General features: G+C 39.1%; 1 protein-coding gene across 1 annotated transcript in view; it reads right to left on the bottom strand.

The window, feature by feature from the left end:
- Positions 1-14,836, bottom strand: part of LOC109644884 (voltage-dependent R-type calcium channel subunit alpha-1E) — an 84,449-nt gene that overhangs the window by 59,026 nt on the left and 10,587 nt on the right. The gene's annotated exons all lie outside the window — the stretch shown is intronic.

Genomic DNA, 14,836 nt, shown 5'->3' with positions numbered 1-14,836 from the left:
CAAAAATAGAACGTCGGGATGGAGCTACCTGGTGGGCTTGGATTTGAAACCTGGTCATTATCAACCACTTCCATTTATAGTTGTGTAACTAGTGTAGCTACTTACCCCGAGGTAAAATAACAATGTTAAAAACTCACATGTTAATTCAGTGCACATTATCCCTGCATGTTTGGTTTCTGAACGTAAACAAACTGCATCTGCATAATTCCAACAAGTTTCTGTGTGCTGAATTCTCATGGCTTTTCTCAAACCGTATTCTACTTGTTGATCTATTATTCATGAGATAGTGCTGTGTTCAACCCACATAAATCCAGAAATAGAAGACATTTTAGTAGCCTACACCTTTTTCTCTATAAAACAATAAATAGTAGACAGACTTGAGCTAATTTTGGATTTGTTGGGTAATTTGTATGATTTTGGAAATGGATTTGGAGCCAGAGACAATGACACATTAATGATGGATTGTGCAGCTCAGTCAGGGTTCTGTGTGTCTGCTAAAAATATCTCATTCAGAAACATTGACAACTTCAGCTTCATGCCATGAGATGTGCTAACTCAGCAAGGACAGCGGGACCACTTATACATATACTACCACATATAACGACAAGGAACTTACAATAAATGATAAACTTTAGGTAAATCAACATATACCTCTGGCTATTTCTGTTTCTTTTATTCTTCCTTTACTTTGAAACCAAGGGCAGGTATAGGTGAAACGTAACAGAGGAAAAAAAGGCCAAATTAATCCTTGACTAATTGAGAGGTAGTGTAATTGGATTAGTGTAGTATAGTATGTACAGTACGTGCTGGCAGCCACTGAGTTACACTGAGATATCACATGATTTACGCAGCACTGTGAGACAGACGTCAGATAAGGAATCTGTGTGTCCGTCTGAGGCAGACGTGTCAACACATTTTCATCAGTGTGGTGAAGTGATGGCAGCCATGGGAGGAGCTTTTATTGTGAAGGTATAAAAGAGCAGATCAAAACACACACTGAGACAGTGCCTTCAAAACAAGTCAACATCCAGGACGCAGATCTTTTAACTCAACGCCCCCTGGTTGTAATTACATGCAAACTTCTTTTTATCAAGACAGTTTTTGTCTACATTTAATCTAGTTTAGGAGGTTTTAAGCCTTGACTGTAAATAAAGTTTTATGATGCGTCTCTACATCCTCCCACATTGTTGAACTATCCAGAGCATGAACTTCTCTAAATGAAATCTTGTTAGTAGTGAGAACACCGACAATACACACACTCGACCAATCACATGTCAGTCTCGGCTGTCAATCATGACGTTTCTCCCAATTTTTATAGCATCAAATATCGAATCAAAATCAGACTTACTGGAATAGTCTGCCACTGAACAAACATCAATATGATAAGAACTAAATAAAATGACAGAGACCATCTTTAAGTTTATTTGATGTGTTCTTCTGACTTCTTTGTTGTGTCCATGTCCCGTCCACTAACATGGACAAAGCAGAATTAATTACCTACACTGTAGCCAGCCACCAGATGGCGACAGAGACACTCTGGCATCACTTTTGGGGAGCTGTTATGTTGTCCATCTATATATAGCCGACAGTTTATGAGTTAAACATCTGAGTTAAGCTTAGTTAACATTTGCTACCAAGTACAGCGACTAAGAAGAATGAGTCGAAACCCAATGTGTTATCATATTATTTGGCCAGAGGATGGCGCTAAATAAACATGGGGGATCACCTAAGTCCTTTGAGAGGCTTTTAAGATAAATGTTATGGTTTTAATACACAGAAGCATCATGTCGTGTTGAATGCTTCACAGTCTCCAAGTATTAAGACTTTGATTGACCACAACAATCTCATTCATTTAATTTAAGTTTTAAACTGTGCGTTTGAGGAGAAAAAGTTTGCTTGTAAGTTGCTGTGAGTGTTGACGGGGTAATCTCACATGAAATTGTTTTCTAGCTGTCATTGCCAAAACAGTTTCTATAGCAACAAGAGATTCTCAGAGAGGCAACTGTCCAGCTTACATGTACTTGCATAAACACTCTTATTTGCTGCAACAAGTAAAAACACACAATAAACAAGAGTGGGACCTAAAAACAGAGGGAACTTTAGCAGATTGTTTAAAAGAGAGTGGCAATTAAAAAAAATCTCACTGTTTTATCAAACATGACAGATTGTTGTTTTGTAGTGAATAAAGTAAAATTTCAGGTTCCATGAGGGAGCTGCAATACACTGTGAGCATGGAGAGGCAGCAGCTCAATGAACATCTAATTCAACTTCAAGTTGAGAATTAACGACCACAGAGCTGTAACTCCCTGTCTGCTCTTTGTTTGTCAGGTTGAACTCAGTCTGACATTGTGTTCATTTATTAGTAGCTACTGTTCCCTCATTCTCACTGCAGGCCTCTGAAGAACACACTGGATCATTACACTTTTCTTCCTCTCCACAAACCTGTGGACATTTGCACCTGGTCCTAAACACACTTACTGACTTAAAGGTTCAGGGTGTAAGCTTTAGGTAAAAGGGATCTAGTGGCAGAAATTGAATATAAAACATTCTGTTCATGTTTTCACTGTGTTATCATCTAAACTGTATGAATTGTTGGTTCTGGGGACCTTTATATTTAAATACTTTAGATTTACATCTGGAGGGGGTCCAACCTTCCATGTTTTCTACAGTCATCCAAACTGGACAAACTTAACACCTTTTGAGTTTTTGTGACATCTGAAGGCTGCCACAGGTTCTCCTTCATGTTGAGGAGGGGAGGTTGAGGTGAAAGGTATTCAGCTGCAACATGCAACTTCACCATTAGATGTAACTAAATTCTACACACTGAACCTTTAAAGGGGCAGATGAGGCGTTTGATATTTTTAGATTGACTGAACCTTTAAGAGAACATTACATTGACTTGCATTGATTTCCTGGAGACTCTAACTGGTTACTACCTACCTAACCATAACCCTTAACCTATACTAACCGGAGCTCAAAACACGTCTCAGTTATGAAATGTAATGATTTACGTTGTCCCCATAAGATACACTAGCCCCCATGATGTTACTTTTTTTTTTACCTTAAAAAGATAATATTTTTGGACTGGAAGTTAAGTGTGGACCGGTGGAGATCACAGAACTGTATGGAGAGTTGGAGACTTGAAAGAACATATGTTTGAGCCACTGCTACAACTGGTATGAGACGATGACATATAATGAAAATATTGATTGATCATTTTGATATCGCAGTAATGAACTTAAACACACTTTTACGACTAAAGATGTATTATTTTGGATATTATTATCTTATAAAACCCACATACTGTCAATTTGTGTCAGAAATTCTCACTTATTATCTTTTATTTTGGTTCATGCTCAAACTTAGAAAAAAGTAACCGCTGTGCTGTGTCAGTGTGCCATCGGCCTGAGCCAAGATTTGAACATGACAGAAAAGCTTGGGGCAAACACATGAAGGACAGACTGACGGCCAAGCCAGACCTATTGATGTGGGGAGATGAAGGGGCTGGGACTATATTTAGCTTCATTGACATGGTAATGCTTGAGATATGAGAGGACCTTCGTGTGTGTGTGTGTGTGTGTGTGTGTTTGTCTGGGTGTGTGTGTTAGTAATGAGCTCAACCACCATTTGAATTTCTGGGCTTTAAACTGGGAAAGTGTTTTTGATCATAGAAACAGGAATAATTACAAGAGGGTTTGACTGAATCAATAGTCATCTCTTTGTAATACAGCATGGAAATAGCAGCACTGTTAATTTCTCTCCATGGCCTTGATCAGTGCCTGAAGGAAATGGGATGAAACACATTTACCCTGCAGCACAATTCTTCTGTCTCTCTCTCTCTGTCTCTCTCACCCTTCTCAATTTCTCCAGCTGTCTTACCCTCTTTATCTCCCTCCCTCCCTCTCTCCTTCGCTGTACCCAACCCAGATTTCTGCTTTCCACTGTTGTCTTCCTCCTACTTGTTTCCTAGCAACTGAACTGACATGGCCCCTATTCTCAGCCCCGTGAATCTATCGCCGTAACCCTAGATTTTAAGGAATAACCTATATAAATCATCGGTCCCCACGGGGAGCTGAGTTATGACCATTGTCCAAGAGCATGTTAACCTGGTTTCTGCCATAAAGCAAGTTTAGACTGGTCCAATTAAATAACAATAGGGCATTGAATGATCTATTGCAGTTATCAACCAGATAACAAGAAACAAACATCTATACACATTTGAGATGCCTTATTCATTTCAGCAGCTTAATAAAAATAAAGATGAAAAGAGCACTTCAGGATTTCTGCTGCTGAAATGATGTTGTTGTCAGTAAATTTCCACAACATGCACTGAATCAATCCTGGTGAACTTACTGGCAGGAGGATTAGCCTCAAACTGACCTGATGTGTTTCAGAGGAAACATTCATGCAGGCTGGTACACAGGCTCAGGGAAGTTGAGCAGATAATAAAAATACTGCAATGCAGCACACTGTCTATATTAAGGTGAGCTTATTAGCATTCACACAGACATATGTATGTATAGCCCAAAATAACAGCGTGACAGAAAAAGCTCTAAAAAAAGAAACGAGATCATTACATACTAAAACTCTCCAAATCAAGATCAATTAATGTCAGTTCATAAACAGTTCATGAATGTTCAATCATTTAAATAACAGTTATATAAATATACCACTGAAGTTCTGTTAAACTCAAATACTTAGAGTTTGAGAAATACTCATCATACATAAGAAAGAATAAAAGCCTGATTTACTACAAGCAATCCTAATGTTTAAAACTATAACTTGGACTGGTTGCAAATGAATGAGTGATTTTAAGGGACTTTCTTCATTTACAAAGCTTGTGGAAGTCGGACATCAGGAGTCACATCAGAGCACTGATGAAGCCTGGAAAACATTCCAGACTTTAACCAGAGCTTTCATTCATTCATTGTTCACATAAACGGTTAAAAGAGGAATCAACTGTGCAGAGAAAATTGGATGTCATGGCAGGTTTGACTCTTTCAAAGTATTTGCAATCAAAGAGCAGGTGGATGACATTTTTCATCTTTTGTCTAATATTCAATAACATGACAAAATTAGCTTCTTATTTAAAACCAATTCATATTTATTTTAACACCACTGTAACGCCATGTAATGTTCCTTAAATTTGCCTCATTCTGAATAACCATCTCCCGTAAAAGATATTGTAGTGGTGGGCAGCAAAATTGCTGAGAGATTATCTCCACCTAGTGGCAAATGATGGCACTATATAATCTAATGTAGCAGAAATTGAATCAGTTTCAATGTTTAGATTTTCTTCAGTCACTCTAATTGTGTCGACAATATATATGTAGTGTAATCCCTCATTTCAATAAAACAAACAGGAAAGTGTAAGAAATGTACTGATAATGTTGCTGTTGCTTAACAAGACAATCAGGTTTTTTAAGGTTAATTCACTACAGGAGTGTTTTTTCTAAAGAAATCATTCACATTTATTAAAATGAGTTTTTCATGGCCTTAGAAATGTTAAATCATTTAACTTATTCAGCCACTTGTATGAATTCCTGTAAAGGCCCAGAACGTTTTTTTCAGAGGAAAGGGAGAGGAAACCTTCCAGGTTTGTGAAATAAAAAACAAAAGCATTATTTGCTTGTACAGTGAAAGTGAGACACATGGGTGCTTTGGAGAATTCGATTACACTGCAGAGTAACAGAGACATTTAGAGACATTTCTTAGAAAACATGGTGCAAAACCATAAGAAAAGCATTAAATCCAGACGATGGAAATCCATCATAATAAACAATGAGCAGGAAGCAGGTGGTGGTCCAATAATAAAAAAAAGTAATGAATAAGGAATTTGCAGTGATTGCTTGGTGCTGCAGCCATTTACTTTTTTAAATTAAACCATATAATAGTCCATATTTCTTTCTGGCTCAAAACTATAAGTGAATGAAAAGAATGTTAATAATCAAACTGGCAGCCAAACAGATCAATATTGTCAACAGGCGGCAGTAAATTGACCAGGAATGTGCAAGGGCTTGCTATAGTCATGAGCAGACTGCTGGTGTAGGCTGGTGCATGGTGAAGGACCCCTGAGGCCTGGAAAAGCTGTGTAGTGCACAGCGCACATGAATGAAGTATAGTACCAGAGAGGACTGTAGAGCAGGGGATGCAAGAGTCTGGGAGAAAAGATTTAGGACCTTTGGATTTTACCCAAAATTCTCCTTCCTCGTCTCTTCACGATTAAACCAAAAACTGGACTGAATATGAGGTAACACATCATCCATCCACAGCAGGATCTATCCTGGACAGATTTGTGAGGTAGCTAAGCGACTAGGTTTATATTTTCCTCTTTTAGCTCTAGGATAAAACCATTGCAAATAAGCCCCAAAAACTCAAGAACAATAAAATCTTATCACAAAGCCCCAGTCTCAGTATTTCTGCAAAAATCATTTTGACTTTATTCAGATTATTAAGACTTTCCCAGCAGCTGCAGACCAGATTTGCTTGATTTCCCCTCCACATGACACAACATCATTATCCAACAGCTTCTACAGTGGCATCGGCTCCGATCTGGAAAACATACTGTGCTGATAAACTCAGCTGAGGCTGTGGTGAATCATAAAGTGTGGATTATGAATGCCCTCTGGTGGGCAACAAGGGGCTAATTTAACACACACACAGGGTCAAATCAAACTTTATCCCAAGACGATAAAGAAGAATGATTCATCACTTCTGTGCGTTCGAATAGCCTCAGTCACTGCTTCTCTTTACCAAGGTTTCAACATGCAAGGCAGGATTCTTGTGTGAGGAGGACGGAGCTGAATTACAACAAATGAAAGCTATAAAACTTAAAACTATCTGTGGTGTCAATTTCTTCTTCTCATTGTGCCTCAGCATGAATAATTCTCAGGAAAACCTATTCTCATCATTCCTCTGCTCCGTGAATCCCTCCAGCTGATGCCTCTTTCACCTGCTGGTTTCAAATGACATCACCACCACAGACAAATGATTACTTCCCAGGCTCAACACCATCCATTTGTCTCATGAATGCATGCATGTGCCCGTTTTGTGCAGTGAACAGCTCTCAGAGGCTCCACTAGAGGTCACAGACATGGCGCTGGAGTCTCACTTTGCGGCTGCTGTGCTGGATATTGATGAAGACTCACTTTGCTTACCCAGCATCCTTCTGCACCCATTTGTCAGAACTACACCTTCCTGGAGAAACATAATTCACGCAGCTGCAGCGGCTGGACTCCCTCTGGTTTTGGCAGGGGATATGGACATGATGAATATCTCCCACACATACTCTTAGGCATGTCTTTGGCTCATTGATGTGGGGGATCTTGATGCTCACCACATACACTAAATCCGACCCATCACTGAATTGTAATCTCAAATTAAGGGTCCGACATAGACACTTTGGATAAAGCCCCAGTTTCCTCTGCATGCTGAGCCCATTCGGCTCGAAAGCGTCCGCGACAGAAAGAAATCCTGTTGCACTACAAAGGTATTATTTGCTGCAGTGAGTCTGAACAGCATTGAATTCTCAGAACACAGCACAATCATCTTTGATATTCAAATCCAAGGCTTTGAATGAAAGGACAGGGTGAGATTACAAGGTCTACGACAGGGTGCACACTCATGCTCCTCAGCGTGTCAGGACTTTAATTTTCAAAGAAGCACATGATGGCTATAATTTTAGCATGTATGAATATAACACACACACGGCTATAAAATGGTAGATTAAGTATTAAAGCTGTGCTTTAAAAGTGTGAAAACAATACAGCTGACAGAAAGATGCATGTACAGTGCATATATTGAAATTATATCCTGCCATATAGCAATGTTATAATGATTTTGCCAAAGCAACAATTTATTTAACTTTTTTGTTTGGTTGAATTTCTCATTTACAACTTGACATTTTACAACTTGACAACCAACAGGAAGGTTCAGGACCCACATCACCTCTTCCCCCATGTTAGCTGGAAGCCTGTTCCTATTTTAAGAAGGGGGTGGGTTAAATGTGTGTAGACAAACATCATTATGGCAGGTTGTGTTATTTATCTTGCGCGCGCGTGCGTGCACACACACACACACACACACACACACACACACACACACACACACACACACACACACACACACACACACACACACACACACACACACACACACACACACACACACACACAGAGAGAGAGAGAGAAAGAGAGAGGTGGTGGTGGTGCAGGTCATATTGCTTCCTGTGCTAAATGGTGTTGTATCACAGGGCTGTAGGGGAGGTCAACACAAAGTGCTGCATTTCTATTTTCACCTCCAGCAGAACCTGTACAGCAAATAAACTGCTCAGAGGAGCTCAGGATGAATCCCGTCTGCAAATAAGCTTTTATAGTGTGAGTACATGGAATTAAAATCTCAAATTGTCGATTCATATTTAATATCATTTGTTTAACAAGTGAAAAGTTTATATTTAGACAAACAGTGATAGAAGATGGAATTCTTAATCTGTTTCTCACTTTATGATGCTTTGGTGGTTTTCTGAGTTATCTCACCAAAGCACAGAAAAACAACTAGACCTTTTAACACACATCCTACAAAAATAAAGATATACATTTACAAAATCCATTAAGCAGAGCCTGAAGTATGATTTTAAGCCTGTGAGTTATCGGCACAATAATAGTTTTTATTTATTAAACACTAAATAAACGTTGATCTACACCAGTGCCTGCAAACCATATTTATTGTGTGCGTGTGTGTGTGTGTGTGTGTGTGTGTGTGTGTACATGAGTGCAAGCCCATCTGAATGTGAATATGCAATAGTAAATGAGTCATGTGGTGCCCCTCCGTATTTCATTATGTTCTCTCAGGAGACATAGCTGGTGTCAGTAAAGCAGGGCACGAGCCTAAAGATGCATGGTAGCAACATAAAATATTGTAATACTGAAAGAATAAGGGAATGAGGACATCCAGGTGATCCTCTGTGGTGAGACACAATATAAGCCATATGATGATGTTGTGCTCTGAACTAACACACAAGGACAAATATTGGTCTGTTAGTCCACTGCTTAGAGTTTTCATGTTCTTCCTGTGTCTTGTGGGTTTTCTGCAGATAGGAGGTTCTAATTTGATGGTAGGTGTGACTGTGAGCATGAATGGTTTGTCTCTGTCAGCCCTGCAATATGTAGACGACCTGTGCAGTTTGTGCTTCTGTTTGAAATGTGTGGAAAACTATAAATTGAAGTTTGGTACATTTAAACTTTAACAGCCTAAGTTATCTTTTATCATGTGAACACACTAAACCAAAATGGTGAAAATGATATTATATCTACCTGCTGAATATCATTGCAAGCATGTTGGATGCTGACTTCAGCATTTAGTGACAAGCACTGCTGTGCTGGAGCAAAGACTTGTTTTTCTGGATTATTTTTTTGTGCGTCTGTCCTCATTCTGACAATAAAGATTGACAGGAACATGGAGCGAGAGATGACACGCAACAAAGGTCTCAAGCTGGAATCAAACTAGATTACACAGTCCATGTCACTAACCATTTCTAAAGTCATTTCATCATAAAAACCATATGTTAAAAATTTTAAAATAAGTCAATGAGGCCTTTATACAAAACATTCTTTTACAAGTAAGAGGGCAATGTGAGGGCATGCAGACATTTTCTTTTTTTTATGTTGATACCACTTCATTCTGCAACTGTCTTTATTCTCTTTGTTGCACTGCTTCACTCTTTCCCATCCCTTCACTGTCTTCATATTACACCCCGGAGCTCCATTTAGTTATGATGGACGCGGCCATCGACTGACAGATCACACATCACAGAAACTCATGATCTCTCTCCATCTCTGTGGTGTCAACAGCAGTGTCAGATTGCAACATTTTTCTATTCAGAGTGAGAGTGAGAGAGTCAAAAAGGGAAAGAGAGAGGACGAACCAAAAAAAAGGGCGAGCAAGTGAATGAGTGCAGCAGTATATCAATTTATCAGTTAATGAGAAGCTCTCTACGCTGAGTGCAGCAAAACCAAATACATCATTGTCATAAAACAAATATGCCAGCTTGAATTAAATGAAAACCCCATCTAAGTGTGTGTGTGTGTGCGTGTGTGTTTGTACGCGTGAGAGCGAACAAACATTTCAACAATTTTCCCTCGATGCACATTCTCTCTCTCTCTCAATTATGCTGCCTCCACCATTCAGCATATTGTTTGACAGACACAAGGTTTTGTGGTGGGGAAAATGTCTTTTCAGCGTGTTGTCATTAATAATTCACTTACGACAAACAGCTTTGACATTTACACTGCACTTGGTGTCTGTCTGACACTTACAGGAAGACAATAATGAAGGAGAAGGAGAACGATTATAAGGGGAAGAAGATTCTCTCTCTCGGTTCTATACTGATGAAATTAGAAAGGGTCAGGCCTAATTAAGCGTCAAAGCTTCAGGAGCAAAGCACTGATGAAAGAGGTTGTGATGACCTTTATAGAAATCGTACATTGACCCTGAATTGGGTTTAAATCAGTTACAGTAGCTCTGACAATGAGAGGGAGAGTAAAATAAACCTGAATTGGGCATAAGAAGCCAATTAAGCACATCTTTTCAAATGGTAGGGATGAGCAAAAAGGTTCCCCAACATTTAGATTACCTTTTTGTCCAATTATGCCTCAGTACAAAACATCCATCCACTCGCTTGGTTTTTTGTGAGACAAATGAGAATAAGAAAGTGTGAAGAAACTGACTAAGCAGCAGACTTTGTAAATCCCACTGTCTTCCCACCTGAATTTCTGTCTGACTCACGGCTCAACAGGTTGTGAACAAACTGACATGCAAGGTCCTCTGAGGCCGGCAGAGTGCAAGCTCTCTTTCAGAGCTAATGGCTTGTGGGAAGACAAACACAGAAAAGAAGCAGACAGATTGAAGCCAGAGGTGGTGTCACTGTTCCCAGTGACTACATTATTGCTTTTCCAACCCATAGTGCAGCTTCACGGAACACTTCAGCTTTATCAAATACAACAAATTGCAGGGGATCAAATTGAGCGGATGTTTTCTCTTTGAAAATAAATCTCAGGAGGAGGACAGAAAGTTATAGTTTTTCTACAAAGGTGAAATCTATATTCATTCAAAGTTTTCTTCATGAAAAGAAAAAATACAGAAATACAGAAAACAACAAATAACTGGATAAGAGAATAATTCAACTTTGAGAGTAAACTGTGTTTGTGGGGATTATCAACACAGTTTGAATACAGCTTGCCTGATTGGCCACTTCATCACCATATTGCATGTATTTACATCAGGTCCCACATTAGATATACAAACATTTTCAAAAATGTTCACAAATGAGGAAAAATGGCACATAATGAAAAAAAAGATCACTAAGATTAATGAAAGTAATCCAGTTTGACATTTGACTGCCAAACTCATGAGATCTATTCAATATGATGGATTCTGAAGACCATAAATGTCTGAACAAGCAAATTAAATGTCAGTACATCCATTAGTTTAAAGTCAGGAGCTAAGTGGTACAAATATGAACCAAAACAGACCAATATTGCTCACATGGCTAAAAAACCAGTCTGTTGGTAATGTCCCTGCTGAACCAGAATGCTTCACGCAGAGCTCAACAAAAAGAAAACCCTGAACTGAAAGGCAAAGAAACTTGTCTCTGTGAATCAAAGAATCAAAACACTGATTCTGCTGGATCCGGCCAATTTTACAACTGCTGCTGTGATCAGAAGAAATGAGGTTCAAACAATGTGTCTGAGTCTGTAAACACCCCTACAGAGGATAGGACCAGCATGAATAGGACCCACAGCCCTGCACAGATAACTAATGATAACACAAAGCACAGTCACACAAAGCACAGTCACACACAAACATTCGCACACACACAGTGGATACAGCAATGATGTGCCTATAAATCGCCTATAAATGATTACAGGAATCGTTGATGTTTGATGTCCTTCAGACTGAGTTCACTGTGCACATTTTTACAGATGTGTGTGTGTGTGTGTGTGTGTGTGTGTGTGGCCTGCACATCAGCCAAGGGAACTGTGGCAAAACATAAACAGTATGTCAGGTCATTATAAATATGAGAAACTCTTCAAAGTGGTGAATATTAGTGCACAGTCGTTAGTCTGGGGACAAATATGATTATATGTATGATTTAAAATTCGGGTTTTTGCTCTGCATTATCACTTGTTTAATTACTTGATTTGGGGAAAAGATCCATATTGAAAATGGATCAATGATTGACTTGTAGGTGGTTCCACCTCACATCAAAAACTCAGACGAAAGGCAACCACAAAATGACGCATTACCAATTTTTGCTTACAATAACAAACAATAACTATGAACATTTGTAAAGTATTTTTATTTTATATAGGTGTTTTTGAAGTACACAATGTGCTTTAACAGGGGACCATATTCAAAACAAATCCGATGATGTGTGACATTGCTGAAAGCTATAGAGCAGTAAACGGGTGAATGTGCTTCATACTGAACAAGGAATTGTGCACATATGTTGGATATATAATTGGCCACTCTGTGCATTTTGTGGACCCTTTATGACCCCTGTTTAGGAAAATCCTTGATCCAGTAAAGTATTTATCCAAGAGTTATTAGTAGTTTCACATCGCAGTGATTTTTTTTTCCTCTAGAAGTCTTTGGAGACTTGGTCGAAGTCCAACAAGCTATTTAAGTGAAGGTTTCCAGACACCAGAGCGTCTGTGAGATAATTTGTAAAATGTTTATAAAACTATGCAAAAACATTTCCAAATGATTGTTTAGTTGCCAACATAAAAATCATGCTGCCTTTGGCTTGGACGAAGAAACATAAATTAAACTCCAAAACACACAAACAGCTCCAAGGTCAAACAGAGACCGAATCATTCTAGTGATCGTCTCTGTTTGTGACCTACCACTCCTGCAGTTGATGTCAGATTGATTCAGTCTGATTACTGTCATTATGACCACGTTAACACCAACTCTAAACACTGTTATTTCATCAAGCATTTCCGAAAGGATGTCTTCACCCTGAATGCCATGTTTCAAACACATCCACAGCTAAAAGCTGAACAAAATGCCAGAATTACAGACTTAATTGCTTCATTTAACAGGTAGTATTTGCTGTTTCAACATGTCTTTCAAGATCAAGATCTGTATGTCATATACAAATCCTTCAGAAGATCCTCGCCGCTGTATTGAGTTGTCCAGTATCTTAGAAATTAAAATTTTGTGTGCGGGACACAGAGTCACTGAAGTCAAGAGAGTATCAGAGTTAATACTCTATGGACCATGAATATCCACAGCAATCATAATCTCCTTAGTGGAGGTAATTATTAAAATATTAAAAGTCCTCTTCTGAGGAAGTTTTGTGGGAATCAGTCCATTACTTACAGATATGTCTTAATGAAAAAAAGGGTGCAGATTTTGACCTGATGCTGGGTCAGTGGGTAGTTCTCTAGAGACAATGATCATCCTAAATTCATGGAAATCTGGCTGAAGAACAGCCCAACAAGGACCAGGGGGACAAACTGGGTGATGGAACCAATGATATAGTAAACTCCCACAACCTTCTCTTTTTCATTTAAAATGTCTCCCATTTCATCTGAATCCAAACCAATTTCCTTTGAAAAACAAAGCAGGTGCACACTTTGGCTCAGGTGCAACATCTAATTTTCCATCCGGCTGTCAGTTGGATGTGGGTTTGCCGCTAAGTGGCCTTGAGAGGTGGATGTTCATGGTTGTAACAGAACCTGACTCACTTTGGTCTTTGTTCTCTCTGCAGCACAAGTGTAGATCTGTCATGTGCAATTGTAATAATCATAATAGGCAGGCCAGAGAACAATTATCTAGTCCATGACAGAGCATCTCTACAGGCCTGGTTATTCAGTAATTGACCACATCAACTATTGTCAGGTGGACTTAAATGATCACATTATAAATATCTTATTTTCGGTCCCCATTTATTCTCTCCCCTTACATTTATCTACCCATCTACCCCCCATCCTCTATTCCCAGTCACCCTCCCAAAGGCTTTGTCTTTTCAGCTTTAGACATAGCTCAGCATCGGATGTGGCATCCTGTACCTGTTGCGAGAAGGGGGTGGGGGGGCACAGAGGGTGCCAGTGCCACTAGAGGTGAAGCCCCAGCTTCAGCAGGGAAACAGAGGGGGGCTTTACCGCTATAATCAGCTAGAAATTCCACAGCACTACAGGGTAGGAAACCAGTAACCACACACACACACACGGTATAAGTATGGTATAAGGGACATGGTATAAGCGCACCTACTCATATATAATTTATGGGCGATGAATGTTGATTGAATGAGCATTAGACTGGTACTTCAACTGTTATCTGAAAGTCTTTTATAGCTGAAAATACAACATCCTGCTGAATACTCTCACCTTGTTAAGACTTTTCTCAAACTCCATCACAAAATCTATAACCAGCTGCTGATAAGAAACATTAACAGCAATCGCTTAGACTGAAATATTTAATTTATCCATTCCAGCAAAACAAGCACTTATGGCTAAGGTTTGAAAATTGTGGGAATTAGTTTCTCTTGGTCAAAAAGTTAGATGAGAAATGTTATAGCAAGCTCATATCTGTAAGGTAAATATGAAGCAACAGCATGTCCGTGCTCTGCCACCTACCAGCAAAAATAACAAGGAACCAGCACTGGGACAAACACCAAAGTGTAAACCGATAAGAGACATACCATATAAAAATGTTAACTGGAGAGCTGCTGGATCTACACAGACTTATATAAGACAACTTATGAATAAGTACATTCAAACCTACAATCCATTATATAAAACGCTGCAGTGAACATACACAAACCCATGCACTA

The sequence above is a fragment of the Paralichthys olivaceus genome, chromosome 3, assembly GCF_024713975.1.
Source record: "Paralichthys olivaceus isolate ysfri-2021 chromosome 3, ASM2471397v2, whole genome shotgun sequence".
Classification (NCBI taxonomy): domain Eukaryota; kingdom Metazoa; phylum Chordata; class Actinopteri; order Pleuronectiformes; family Paralichthyidae; genus Paralichthys; species Paralichthys olivaceus.
This window is presented reverse-complemented; position numbering and strand designations above follow the sequence as displayed.